This window comes from Astatotilapia calliptera, chromosome 5 (assembly GCF_900246225.1).
Source record: "Astatotilapia calliptera chromosome 5, fAstCal1.2, whole genome shotgun sequence".
NCBI lineage: Eukaryota > Metazoa > Chordata > Actinopteri > Cichliformes > Cichlidae > Astatotilapia > Astatotilapia calliptera.
This window is the reverse complement of record NC_039306.1, coordinates 27,554,731-27,569,943: the sequence shown is the minus strand read 5'-3', so window position 1 is coordinate 27,569,943 and position 15,213 is coordinate 27,554,731. Positions and strand designations below refer to the sequence as shown.

The 15,213-nt window shown below is 42.3% G+C and overlaps 1 protein-coding gene across 3 annotated transcripts in view; it reads left to right on the top strand.

The window, feature by feature from the left end:
* Positions 1-15,213, top strand: part of prickle2b (prickle homolog 2b) — an 86,600-nt gene that overhangs the window by 55,280 nt on the left and 16,107 nt on the right. Inside the window, exon 1 of one of the 3 annotated variants that reach the window (XM_026168629.1) lies at positions 12,105-12,632. The exons of the other annotated variants lie outside the window; for them this stretch is intronic. The gene's annotated coding sequence lies outside the window, so the exon portion shown is untranslated. Of the gene's footprint in view, positions 1-12,104; positions 12,633-15,213 lie in introns of those variants that run through there. 3 annotated transcript variants of the gene reach the window in all.

Here is a 15,213-nt window from a genome sequence, read left to right as displayed (position 1 = left end):
CATGGTGGAGCACAACTGCTTCAAATTTACTTTTAGTTCCAATTTCTGTGTGATCCGTGGAAGGGTAAGGAGCGCACACACACACAAACGTTGTGATATGTACACACCCAATCCCTGGTTGTGTCCCTGACCTCTGAGGTTTGGCTGAATAGCAGACCATGGTGGAGCTCTGAGTGCCGGCAGACCAGATGTGGCTGTCTAACCTCACAGACCTAACAAGCGGCTGCTTGGCCAGTAGCCGTACAACCGCTCAGCTGCTTAGCATTCTGCCTAGAAAGCCACTGGTCACGGTAGCAAGCCACCAGTAGGGTGCTGGCTTTAAAGAGATGAGGTTTTCCCTAATGTCAGGGAGCTGTGCACACCATCTTAAAGCTTCACGTTAACTAGGTTTATTAAAGCCATATCCTTATGTCTTTGTTGGTTTGTGTGCTGCCTGTTAGGATTTAATGTGGCTTTGGGTCAGTGGTAGAATCAGACAGTTTTGGATTCATGCTGTTGTTGCTCATTGCTAACAGCACCGAATTCGAAAGTACTCATTAATGTGAAGAAATTGTGACTTTTTCCTGCAGAGATGCATAAAGAATCACCAGTGCCGACTCACTGCAAACTAGCATAACGAATTTGATCCCTCTGCAGAGGTTTTCATTGTTTTTCTTTTTTATCTAGCGTAAAACTGTAACTGTAAGCTCATGGCATTCTAGACCACCCGTCCCCCACCCCCCAGCCCCCTGATTACTCATGCGCCACCACAAATGGAACGTTTTAAATATAAAAGAATGCATAAATGCAACGTTTTTGTTTTTTCTGGGGGGGTTTGGGCTGCTGGTTGTGTCCTCCACTTCCAGTCTAACCATCACATGATGGCAGGTTTCAGTTTTAACAGGCTAAAAGCACAGTCCAACCATCTCTGCAAAGAATTCAATTCATTGTCCTTCTCCTGTGTCGTAGGTTTCAGTCAGCTCACTGTCAAGTTGTCCAGAAATCCTCAAGTTGATGATCAGAGCTTTCAGGGTGACACAGGAACACTAAAGTTTGCCCAGCATGCCCAACGTGAGGGTGATAAATTTCACCCTTCTGCTCTAAAATACTCATTTACAGCAGTGAAGAAAGCCCAGTGGTAAAACAGCTACGCTGACATTGTAGCATTGTTTCTCTTTAGCAGACCAATTTAAATTATTTCAGCTGAAAGTCTGTACTTTTCTCCGCACCCCTCAATCACTTTTTGTCAGCTCCCTTCAGGAAAAAACAAAAAACTTTTCTTACAATGCTGAAGTCGCAAAAGACAAAACCATGAACAACGGGAATAAAATCCCATCAACAGATTACAGGCTTGAGCGTGGCTTGATTTCCAGAAATATGTAATACATTGCACATGGGCACCAAATGTGTCCCAGATGTGATGGGGTTCATGTGTTGTTCACGCTGTTCTGTCTGCACCCCGAGATCTGTGCTGTGTCATCAGAAAACTCTGCTCTCGCTCATATCGGCGTCCCACCACGGGAGACATTTTCATGAGCTATTGTTTATGACTACACATGCGTCTATTCATTTTCCAATTAAGATCCGGGGAGGCTTGTGATTATTTTCAGTAAATCCAGCTGACTCATCCCATGTATTGATTGAATATTGTTTGAGAAAGTGACTGTCTGACTCCCCGCTGTGTCCGTTCAAACTCTCACCTTGATTTTTTTATTCGTAATCAATAAAGTTCACAATAGATAAACGGCACGCTGATCTCTCAGTAAGATCAGGGGATCAGATGGACAAGCAGCTAAATGCAAAACAGCTCATGAGCTTTTCTCAATGTTTCTGTGTCAAGAGGTTGATCCTCGAGGCTGGAAACCTACCTTCTGCCATCTCGAGCCCACACAAAGCCAAGTAAATTTAGATTTACGTCTGTATCTCCAAGACTAGAAAGGCGTTATTAGTACCTGCAAACAGAGCTAAAATTGAATGAATAGCTTTAGTAATGTGACTTTTTCTCATTAAATCAGGATAACTCAAATAACAGCACTTTGATTTCATAAAAAAAGAATTAAAAAAAGAGAAACTCTTACATTTTTTAAAAAAGCATCTGAATATGAAGAAGCGGCAGCTGCTAAACACTAAATCAGCTTAGAAAGACTGACAGTAAATGAGTATAAACACCGCAGACAGCTTATAGTAAGCTGTTTCAGTTACAGACGCTAATATTCAGTAAAGCAGACACGATATACACGACATTCATACCACACCAAATGTATTGGAGCTTCTTGATATGTTTCTTTTTCCACTCTGTGAAGATGATATTTTATCCAGTGGGTATTAAGAGTAGATGCTGAGCAAATAAAGGGTGGCAATGTGAAGATTTTGTCAGTGAAACCACATCTTGCAAAAGGTGAATGTTTGTTACTTTTTTTGTAATGATCTCCACCCAGACCTTTTCTGGTTTACCTCCCCTTGATTCTCCTCCCAAAGGTTTATAGCTTCACATCTCTCTACACATAACATTAATTTTAAATTAGTTTTGTGAAATTAAGTATTTCAAAAATCCAAATGTAAAAAATAAAAAAAAACGTTATGATCCTTTTGCGTTTGTGTGGCTGACTTGCTTGTCTGGCAAGTCTTATGCATTTTGTGCCTTACCTGCTTTTGATTGTTTAATATGGACACAGGTATTTGCTGAAGCAAGCAGAAACACCTGATATTTTGGACGTGTTGTTTTTTGTTTTAAAACCATGTAAAAAAAAATGTAGCCAGCTTACGGTAAATGCAGACTGAAGCCGGCAGAATTTTGGTAGAGCAAAATATGCCTGCATGTTGTGGTGCTCAGATTTAATTGGGGTCTGCGAGGTAATCTTCTATAAACACAGCAAACAGAATACATTAGTCTTGCCACAAAATGATGGTAATTTAAATGTAGGTGGGAACAGATAGACATGTGCAACTAAATGGGACTGCAGGAGGTTCTGCCCAATTATTGGTGTTGCTGCAATAGCTTGTATCATGACCAGTGGTCATGATACATAAACAGTTCTCCCTGACACTCTGTTCTAATGCTTGCATACAGTCAGGGTTATAGGTTAATTCCAGAGTATTCGTAAATGTATTGGCATGAGGTTTGGCTGCAGATGGATGGGCTTGGTGTTACCATGTGCTCCTCCTCCCCGCTGTGTGCCTTCTCCTCCTCATTGTGTTTCCCTCTCAAGCTTTGTCTCACAAGCCTCCTGCCTTTCCCTTTTATGTTTCCCCCTCTCGCTCGGTCTATCACCCATTGATGTTGGTTTTATGATCTCTTTTTATGATCCCTCTCTCTCCCTCTGTGTCTCTCTCACTCTGAGAGCCGCTTGGTGTGTTGCTGGGATGGAAGAGCAGACTGAATGTGATTCATTCTGACGCCAGAATCAGTCTTGTGGCTGGCACAGTCTTGGCATGCAGATACACACACATCGTGACACATGCGCTTGCACACATACACACACATATATATATATATATACACAGCAGCCTTTCTTGTCCGGAGTTTATTCTACTGGCTGGTATGCTGCCCCAGATACCAGACGGAAGTCAGAACAGGCACCGAACACACTTGAGCTGCAGCGCTGTGATGTGATTAGACATGGCGGATATCGACTGTGCCTTTTTACAGATTAGTATGTCACTCTCTGTTACACTACCAGTGACTGAGGGCTTTGCTTGATTTTTGTGGAAAGCGGTAGCTTGTAAAGACTGATACAATTGTTTGCATGGTTGTGAGTATGGGAGTGTAAAGAAATGTCGCACATGTGTTTTTTGGCACACACACACACACACACACACACACACACACACACACACACACACACACACACAGTGTGTGACTGTGTCTTTGTGTGTTTCTCTCCAGTCAAAGGTATTTATGTGCAACCATTGCCAGCAACACATGTTGAGCCCATCAACAGACTCAAAAAAAAACCCCCAAAACCAAAGGATAATATGCAGTGATAACCTGTTCATTGTGTCATGAAGAAGATTTGATATTTTTAACTTTGAGGAAGTGATTTAAGAGCCACTCTACTGGTCATTCCTAAGCCTGTATGAAAACTAGCAGATGTAATGCTGATGAGCACTGATTTGTCATTCCTTTAACTCAAACCAGCCTTTGGCTGTTTTTCTTCCTGTCCTCTCGTGCCGTCTTTCTGTTTAGAGGTTCTTCACACACGCACGCACACACACACAGAGGGAGCTTTATTGTCATTTCGGTATGTTCATGGTTGCCGCTTAGAGCCAAACACACAAATAATACTGAAAGCAACAGAATGCCTCATTAAGGACAACAAATTACACATGGCCAGCTCTCTTTTCTTTGTTTGTGTTCTTATTTCACACACATATATAAGTGTCTATCTTTAGTGAGTCCTTGTCTTCATGTCTGAATACTTGAAGGCTTATATAGTCCTCTTCCTCCTCTCATTCAGTCAGCAGTTTTTAAACACTGACTTCATTGATTCTCAGCTCTTCTTATCCTTTGCTCCTGCCTGGGACAGTTCTAACTAATCACACACTAACATTACTGTTTCCTTGTGTGTGTGCGTGTGTGTCTGAAATCACCTTAGTCTGAATGGAAATCGCTATACATGCATACAATTGCTCATGTGTGAATGTCTGTGTTTGTGTGCGAGTATGTGAACATGCCCGAACCAAGCTGTGATGTCAGATGCAGGTCAGCAGAAGGACATTATTATTAATATTATTGTGTCTGGAGCTCCACAGTGGGGGTAAGAAGTCTGTTTTCGGCTTCCCTGTGGCTGATCACTGCGGCCCCAGTCGGGCTACACAGAGGCCCGTCTGTGGCCTGCAGGACCAGGAGCCCGCGGGGCGAATAAAAATGCTGTGAAACGCGTGTTAAGAAAGGTGTGAATGAAATCCGAGGGCGAGACGCTGCGTTTTGTGTGAAACCGCTCCCTCCTCTTTGCCACTGCCGTGCACATGCTCCCTCTCTCACACACTTAAACACACACACAGACATACGCTTGCACTTTTCCTTTCACACACACCTGGCATGGAGGTTCACAGTTTAAATAAACAGCGGCTCAAGCAGCGGGGCCAGGTCTGGCATAAACGGCAGCAGACCGGGATGATTTTTCTCTTGGGGTAATGCTCTCTTTCACATATTCTTAATGATGCTTTAAAAGGGTAACGAAGGGGAGCAGCTGTAAGAGGGGAGTGAACTAGGTGAAGAGAAAGCTACAAGTGGGCAGAGACTCCAACATGACTACCTTTTTATGAGTAAAAATAATTACTCAGACCCGGCATTCAGAAGACGCCTGCAGTACATCTTAAAATGTAGTAGAAGGTCTGCATTTACTCAGAGACGCGCTCAATTGGAAGGTTTGACCTCCGCTTGATAAAAGTTCTTTAATGGGATTTGTCTGTCTGTGTGCGTGTGTGCTGTTTGCTGTGACTCATCCCTCCTGAGCCTTCTCCTGCAGCTTTGTCTGTCCTTGCGTGTATGTGTTTGTTGCCTACAATCTCAGCTCTCAGCAGCAATCGGTCAATAACACTTCAAACTCACCGTTTTCATCGACCCCCGTGATGAAACACACAGCAAGTCTGTCACGTCCTGGAAATGGCAGTTTCTCCTCCAATCCATAACGTCCACAGGCCTTTGGGACCATGTGGGGATAGGGCTGCGGCGGCTGTATTGACTGAGTGGCGTGTTGTGTATGTGATTGAAATCTACTATTCATTCATTCCCGTAAGGTAAACATGGTAACGGGATGAACTGAGGGAGATTAAATGGCTCAAATATGACTTTGGTCACTCACTACAGGCTTTCAGTGTCTGATCTTCTTTTAGATTCAGATGTTTATTATTTAATATACCAAACAAGCTCATATAGACATAATCTAATCTCCTAGTCTTGTCATTTTGTCATTTTCTCCAATAGATTTTGAATAAGTTTCTAAAAAAAACTTCTTTCAATAAGTTGCTTATAGTTGACAAGGTCCTATATCACTGTTCTCAGTCTGACGGCGAAGCTGGAAATAACAGACAAATTAGAAATGGATTTGAAAACTTTTCCGTGACTTTTGAACAACATGCTCTGCCTCTAGTTCCATATTTTCCCCGATACCTTTTAAAGCCCCATAAATATAGTTTTCCCATCCGTTTTACTGATTCATCTAACAGCCTCTAAATGTATTGTTTGGGTATGTCTGCGTTTCATAGGTCCGTGTGTGTGTGTATGTATGTGAAACAAAGTCGTCCTTCAAGCTTCAGTTGCCAATTAAATGCTTTGCGTGGAAAGACTAAAGAGCCTTGAACAATGCCGAACAGTGCTACTCCTCCCACCACAATTATGTTGCATCTTAAAGTCGGAGACAGTATAAGTGCAGCAAACCCAACCTCAAGGTGTATTCCCACATGACTATCATGACCCATGCTGAAGCATTTTTGTTGCCGTTAATTATTTTTACCACAAACTGTGCACAGAAACAGAGTCTGGTTTCCTGATGGGAACACGCAGACACAGTTCGTAATAGAGTTAAAAGAATACTCTTCTTTCCAGTCACATGAGTTGTGTGGAAAACAAGTTGCAAACTAAACTCGTGGCACAGTTTTGCATAAGCTCAGCGTCCAGTTTTGTGTACATTTTCCAAGTGTACTTCAGAATGGATTTAATGCCCTCGGGCTGAGCTCCGTTTGATAGACTTATCCTGTCTGTCACTACTCTACCCACAAGTCCTCCGAAGTTAAATATTTGAGCTTTTCATAACTGAGTGTTGGATTTATTTAACTAAAAGTCTGAGCTTAAACCATGACAGAAGGGTTCTGGAGAAAGTGCACAGAATATGTCTGAATCACAAAGGCATTTTACAGTCTCCTCATTCTCCACCTCCTTGTTCATGATTGTGACCTCATACTTAACACATTTCTATTAATTTTAGTTAGGTTTATTTATTTATTTATTTTAATCACATGTCTCTAGAGATTGGCAGCTTTGTTGTGTGGAGTGTGTGGGCTGATCAGTACTGACACCTATGCTTCTCGTGAACATGATGACAAGGTGGCGAGCTGGAACATCAGTGGAGACTGAGAGTGCTGAGTCAGAGAAACTGCTGCGGGGTTGTGGATGTGGGCCTACTGGAGGTGGGTGGTTCATTCATGGAGTCGCAGGTTCATCATCTGTGGAGTTGTGGCTTTATGTGCTGCTGAGAGAGAAATGAGACCTTTATGCATTATTTTGCAACATTGTGGTATTCGACGCAGACGGGAAGACTGAGCAGACACGCCCTCTCACAAATCCTTCTATATTTCCCCTCATATCAAAATGTATTTATATTGCCTCTCCTTACCCATTTGTCATATCCCACTGGATACACTACAGTATTTTTTTTTTTTTTTTTTTTACTACTCTTTCCCCGACTGCTTTTTTTTCATACCACAGCGTGACCTAATTATGTTTTGAATCAAACTCCACATGTGGATTATGAGTGAGAAATGCTCAATGACAAACTGTCGTCGCTGGGCACAGCTAGCTGGAAACTGAGCCACATCGTCCTGGAGAGGGTTGGCTAGAGTGGAGATTGATGGCCTGATGGATAGATCAGGTGGATAGAGGTGGAGGGTTTGGTGGTTGTTTTCTTTTTTTCTTCTGTGCTGAAGTGCCTTTGAGTAAGTGGGGCAGGAGTAGCAAAAATAGTTTCCAGTCCCCTTGAAAAGTAACTCTCTAAGGTCATCTCCTTGCCCTGGGCCTTTATGCGTGAAGCTGAGTGTCCATATTCAGTCTTTTCCCTCCCTCCTGTCTTTTTTCTTTCTTTCAGTCTCTCTCCGTTTTCCTTCTGCGGCTTAATGGCTTACACAGGCCTCTGTATCAGCAAGGCTTCTGCAGCAGGAGTAGAGTTTGTGTGCTAACGAACCCTCGAGCTAATTAGAATTTCAGCCAAGCTGGCTGCTCTCCTCATTTCCTAGCCATTTCCCTCCCTTCGGACAAATACAATTTCACCCCTCAACTCGTGCAGAATTAATCCAGTTAATGTTCAACACGGGATGAATAATGGCCACTTATCTGCTGGGAACAAGGGTACAGAGGAGCTGCTGGGCCCAGTGCTGTGTGTCACTAAATCTGCTTTCTAGGCAGAGTAGTTGGGCCAAAGTACTGATAGCCCCTGGAAAAAGGGAGGTCGATGTGCTCTAACTGAATATCAGCCCACTGAACCTTTTATACTCACTGGCCTCTCTTTCCTCTTCTTTTCTAACAGAGTCCAAGTGTTCCCATGAATCATTACACCCCTAATGTAGCGTGGGGGGATGTAAGCAAACAAAAATAAAGATTGAAAGCAGTCCTCAGCTTACCAGGATTATCTGGATTGCTTGACAACAATTTCCACATCGTCTCCAAAGTGCCATGCACTCTCCAGGGATGCTTCATTTGTTAATATGTAACCAAGTGCAAGAATTAAAAATTAACCCCTGTCTGCTCCTGGTTTTCTTTTAGACTGGGTTACACTTGAAAGTCACCAGTTCAAGGAGAGTGTCACCACATCTAAAGTGTGTATAGCTGATCCGAACAGTTACACAGGGAGGCGGAGTTAAAATCCTGCTGTTGCAAAGTGTGATATTTGACAGTCTGCAGTAAAAAGGAGACTTTACAATTGCGTAATATGAATCCTGATATAAATGTCCACTGAAGCATCCACTCCTGTGGAGGAGGGGAGCTTTTCTGTTTGATAAAGAAGTCTATGGCGACACTTCGCTTTGGCTTCCTGGATCTGTGGCCTCAGTAAATGCTTTTCTAGTCCGTTCATTGTCTCAGTCACTCATTTCAGGTCCTGTTGAACAGGACATAATGTTTAGGGTGGGCCTACCTTATGATTGGTAAGTCCAGACCATGTGACCACATTGTGTCTCTCAGTTTTTCAGTTAGATCTACCCCTCGTTCATCAGAGGGTTCGCAGCAGAGCGTGGCTAACCAGTGGGTGACAGCTCAGTGTCTTTGTCCATCTTTTATATACAGTGTATAGATAACAGCAGTGTTCCTTAAATTAACCAGTTTGTCGTGTGACTGCCAGCCTTTTCATCATCTCATTGAAACTGTTCTTTCAAACTGCCTGACTGGAGATCTAGCAGCACCAAACTTTTGGTGTTATAAAGCTGTTTCTAATATTGAGCTAACTGTAGCAGACAGATAAGAGTTTTATTGACCCCCCCCTCTTGGGAAATTTACTTGTCAACGCAATAGAATAAATATAGCGACAGAACAAGTAAGAAAGATAATTTAAAATATTTTTTTTAAACTGTAGCAATAGAGATTATTATAAACAGATTATTTTCAGAAAGAAATGTAATATATATACTTTATAAACTTTAAAATAACTTTAGCTTTATTCAGGTTATGACCTGGTCTTAATGAGAGGGGAAACACATTTAGTAACTCAGACTGGGTTAATGCTGCGTGCTTGTGTTTATGCATTTGTTATAAAGATACAGACCGTAAAGAAGTAAAGTAAAAAAAATTACAGAGTACATGTGATTGACAGTATAATAGTGCAGTTCACTTTTGTGTTACATGTGCACTTGACATATTTTGTAGTCTAGACAGTATGGAACTGCACAATGGCGTCCACGCAGGGAACCAAGGGCACCCCTGCGAATTAAGGCCGTTAACGAAATTACTTCACGTGGACCCTTGTGACCACTCACAGACCGTGAATGGGCTTTTACATTAGTTGGTGACTTACTTAAGAAACCTTCTGCAGTGGTGGGAAGTGAGGCTATATGGGAAGTTGGTTCTCTACCTCCCTCCCAGCATGTCAGAGCTATCAGCTGTTGGGTTGAGTCCCAGCTGCCTCGTGTGTTGACTCTACGGTGATAGCCATCAGCATTTGCCACATGAAAGGAGAGGAGACTAGTGTTCCTAAAAAAGCAGATGAGAAGTAAAGATGCAGAGGCCATGTTGGGATCTTGGCTATGTTTCAAATCTAGATAAAGACACTGATTTATCAGGAATGCCTTTTGACCATATCAGACATTATATAAATCAGTTCCTTCCTTCTGGTAAGACCTGACTAATGTTCTTGTAGGATAAGATCCTTTGAGCCAGTAAAACTTTCTTACAAATTTCAGATATGCACCCAGCCCAGGGGTTAATGTATTTACAGTTTTGCTCATCCTGTGCTTTGATAAAGACAAAAAAACACAATATGCATACTTAGGAAGGAAGGGAGTAAACCCGTTTGGCTCACTGTCTAAAATTACCAAGCAAAGGCTCTCTGTGCATGCCAACAGCCTATGCAGGCAATGCTATCTGTGGTATGTCCCTTAAGCTGGCCCCTACACTTTTATTCAGTCCTCTTGTGGCATTTGAAACAGCTCACTGCAGGTCTGGGAGCAGTTTATTAGGAAAAAGGGAATGACTGATCGAGGAAAGCGGCTGGGCCCGAGCCAGCTGACCCGTAACCTGATTGTTACGAGTACAGGACACAGTCGTTTAGGGCTTATAAAATCTTATGGAGTGCTTGTGAGTACAGCCTGAGCTGTTACTAGTATTCTTAGATTTCTAAAGGAGTTATAGACGCAATGCTGCAAGATTCATCCTCCACATCTGAAAGGATCAGCAACAATGTCTGCGCAGGCTTTTATAAACCTTTTTTTTTTCACCTCATCTCTCATTTACCATGTTTGTGTGTGTAAGAGAGAGGGTGAGTGCCATCGTGGCAGATGTTCTTGTGCAGATGCCTACTGTAACAGAAAGTACAACACAGGATGTTTTGAGAACTTTTGCAAATGTTTGTCATAGCCTGTATATAAAAGATGAATGTAGGCATCATGACATCACCCACTCGTTTTGAACTCTGACAAGACTGGTTGAGTGCTAACTGTAGATAACTTGGTTAGCAAGCTGCATTTTTTTTGTGTGGGTTCAAAACACAACACGATACCTGCTTGGATTATTCGTGCCTAATTAGAGAACTATTGGCTACAGCAGGAGACATATTAGCGGAGAACTTTAGCATGTGTGTGCGTACTGACTGAGGTCACTGTCTCAGGCCACAGCACTATGAACACACAGACACACACCGTCAAACAATTGTCCACTGTATTTTGGTGAGCTAGATCTTTTTTTTTTTTTTTTTAAGTAAAGGGAACAAAATGTTCACGTGTGACATGAAACTCTTAAAGATCTCTAAATTCATTTTTCATACAGTGGATTTTCATTGCTCTCTAAGTCTTTTGTCCTTTTGTTTCAGCTAACGTCTGTTTCTCATGTTAAAGAGAGCTTATCTGCCTCTCTCTCTCTGGATGAGCGCTCATGTCCTTGCATGACCAAGTCAGCGTCCTGCTGCTGTTCTCTTTCCTGCCTCCCTTTCTGTCTCTCTTTTGCCCCCAGCAACTGAGTCAGGCAAGTGGTTTGATTCACATGCAAATCCTGCCAGACCACCAGTCATTCATGCTGCTAATTACACTAGTGTAGGGATGCTGACTTACTGACATCACACTGGCATATTAGCATGCAGGACAGAGGAGAAAAGTGCGTGTGTGCGCGCGCGCGCGCCACATGAAAGGAGACCAGAGAGGGCCCACAATAACACAGGAAGTGAACAAATCTGCCTTCAAATAGAAAGTTGACATTGTGCTGTAATTTGAAACAAAATGTGAAAATAAAATGCTAAAAGTGATGACGTTTACATGAAGAACAAATATATTTGCTACTCAATATCTGAACAAAATAGTACATTTGTATACTCATTACTCATTCATCACGGACGGTATGAATTGACAAAGAAGAGGGAAAAAACTAAAGTAGATGCCCCCCATGCTATCGGTGGGTTTCATAATTACATGCAAACTTTTATTTTTAGTTATGTTATTATAAATAAGAACTTAAGGTCCATTGGCCTTCTTTTCACAGAATCATTTGCACTGCAACGGACTTTAATTTGATGTCAAAAAGAGAAGAAACAGCGTTTCAGTAAATAAAACTGAATATGCGTAAATAAATGCTATAAACACAAACGAGGAAGAAAATAATAGATCGACCAGTGAATCAAACTTTTGACGCCATGCTTCTATTTTGAAAGGGTAAACCGGAATCGAGCTATTAATCTAAGCGCACTTGACAAACGGGGGGAGGATTAAAGCGCTGCTGCTGTGTGGCTCTGTCAGCAGAAAGCAGAGCTCTTGGAGCGCTCTGGGCTTTTACGCACCGAAAGTCCGCGCCGATCTTCTCTGAGACTCGGCAGCAGTGTTTAACGTTACTGCCAAAGGAGAGCTCTGTTATTCTCGTTGAGCGACAAAATCTGTTTTTTTTTCTCCCTCTGGTGGAATTTGCGCACTTACTGGACATACTGAAAAGAGGAATCCGCTTTTACGCACTTCATACTGGCTCTTCGTTGGGGCTTTTCCTCGTTTGCAGAGCCCCCCCCCCCCCCCCCCCAGAGTGTATTTGCGAAGAGGAGAGGGTTGACAAAAGGCTTTTAAACGGCCGGGATAAATGTAGCAGAGGGGTGCGGATCACGCAGCGGGCGAGAGTGGCGTGTTTTCGTGGCGAAGCTGTTGGAGTTGGAGTTGTGTGACAAATTCTGCAATGAGGAACGCGTATTTTAAAACCCGCAACACCAAAGCCTCCGAGGTCACGGTAATGGCTTCTCTCGGTTGCAGTTTGTAAGAAGGTAAGGGGCACATTATTGATAGTGTTTGTGTTATTGTTTGGTAGCTCTTGTGTAAAAGCGCAAACGGAGACGGGGACTTTAAAGGCTCGATTGATTGGGGAATGCGCCACCAGTCTGGTCGTGAACTTTTAGTCCTGTCTGGCTTAATCCTGATTTGAATTTATGCGTAAAATAATCGCAGGACTGTTAAAGCACACTGCCTTTTTTTTTTTTTTTTTTTTTTAAATGTATAAACAAGTTGAACCCTCTACAAGATTTTTATAGGGTGTTGCACTCTTCTGTTTCACAAGTGGGTGTTTTTTCGATTGTAAATAACACTTGAATGCAGATTGCTGAACTTTCTCTCTGTGGACGTGTTCTCCCTGGTTTATATCCCCCACCCCACCTCCTGTAGCGCACTGGTCCGACCAGTAATGTGTGCTGTGGACCGTGTAGCTGTGTGACATATGGATTGTATTTTGAACTGACACAACAGACAATAGTCTGCCCGAGTAAAGGTCTGCAAATTAGTATTTTCTTCTCGACAGTTTGCATTAAAGAAGGATCTGTATTTTTCTTTGTCTGATTATTTATGTCGTTTTTTCTCCTGAAGTTTGCTGCTGACTGTACGTCTTTGTGGCTTTGCATTACACAACTCAATGCAGATTAATTGATCTGTTAAAATAGTTTACTTATTACTTACTTTTAGCAGTGAAAAGCGCCGCTGGATTAGCACATGAATGGGCGACAATGAATAATGTGGAATAATGTGTGGCAGCTGGCTGCAGGATCGCTGTGCACCTCTGGTCCGAGAGCAGACTGACAGGAACCTAAACGCCTGTCCAACATCATTTCTGACATACACAACTGTCTTTTGGGGGTGTGGTGATTCGGATGCTCATTGGTTCCTGCCTTTTCCTCACTGGTGCTTTGAAAGAAAAGTCAGCGTGATATAACAGCAATATTGTACTTTCTCTGAGAGTGTATCAAGGCCATTTAATGTGTGTTGGGAACTGAAAGAGAATGACTAACGACCTGTCACCAGAGTGCTTCCAAAACAACATCTGTATTGATGCAAGTTTGACCCTTCCATGACCTCCCATCCCATCGAAAGTATTGTCAATTTATTGAGAATTCACATTGAGTAATGTGAGCCTATCTCATGTATAGTAAAAAAGTGTCCCAGTGTGATGTTATGCAAACACAGTCTCCTTTTATCCTTCCGTTTCATATTGGACCAACTCAGGTCCAATATGATGGCCTACATTTCCCATAATACAACTGTTAAAATATCCAAGATCCCTTGAGTTATGTTTTCAAACTTTGGCCATTACAGACTTTGACAGCTGGTTTTGCAGGTGCTCTTGCTGCTTGTGACAATTCAAAGTGCCCTTGCTGTGTTAACTTGTCAATCATCTACTAAAAAATCAGCTCACACTGTCAAAATTCAGTGCCAACATAATAGTTTTTTTGGGGTTTTTTTTTTGTTGAACATGCTGTAAAATAATGTTGCCCATTAGTGTAGACCAGGGCCTAGTTCAAAAGAGCAGGCTAATCTATAAGTGGCCATGACAGGTGGGTGCGGGCCTAATCTTGGCCATCAGCAGCACGTTGCAGCAGGTTCTTGCTAATTGGCCACACATGGAAAATGCCTTTATCAAGCCTGGGTTATGCCAGAGACACCTCAGTCGTGTTTGCCTGTGATTAACTCTTAATAGCTCTGAAGTCGAAAATGTAGACCATAGGTACGACTTTGTTTGCTTGTGTAGCTTGTATAGCTATAATTTGTGAAAGCAGGGCTGTTTCTCAAAGCGCCTTTAAAATTTATCTTCAAATATTACTGCCGGAAAGCTTGCATTTGCTTAACAAGAGGCCGTTAAAGACAAAAGACTATCTTCTTCCGCTTCTTGTTCCAAAGAAAACAAAAGCAGAAGAAGAGGGGGGAGGAGGGGGGACAAAAAAAACACTTGGAGTGTCCTTGCGCCCAGCTGTCCTGTCCTCTCCGCTCTCCCTTCTTATCATGCAACCTCTGCTTTTTGTGTAGAGCTTGCATTTAAAGATGAGATTTTAATCTGACCTTCTGATACCATGGAAAAGCTGCAGTGGTTTCGGGAGAAAATGACGACTTCTGCTCAAAAGACGCACTTCTGTGAATTGCTCTTTATCAGATGGGGTTTTTTTTAGTACCTAACTTACCTTCCTAAAACTTAATCACCTTTAAATCAGCACTAGAGCCTAACCCCACATTTCAGGCTTCTAAAATCAATAAAATAAATAAATTCATTGAGCCCACTTTTGTTTTGTCTTCAGATATTCAACTTAATCTTACAGCCTGTTTCATTAAACTGTGAGACTGTGCTTGCTAAAGAGCTTGCTGCACTGATTGACAACAGTTAAAACAACTGTACGCAATTGTAGAGCAGCCCAGTAGACCCTAGTTACGTATTAAAATTACCCGTTACCTGGGATACGGTGCTCATCTTGCAGCGGTGAATAATGATTATAATTAACTTGAAATAAGAACCATTGTCCACTGACATCATTGCGAACCACAAACATACCCCAACCACCCCATGGGCTTGATAAAACCCTCACTCCGATT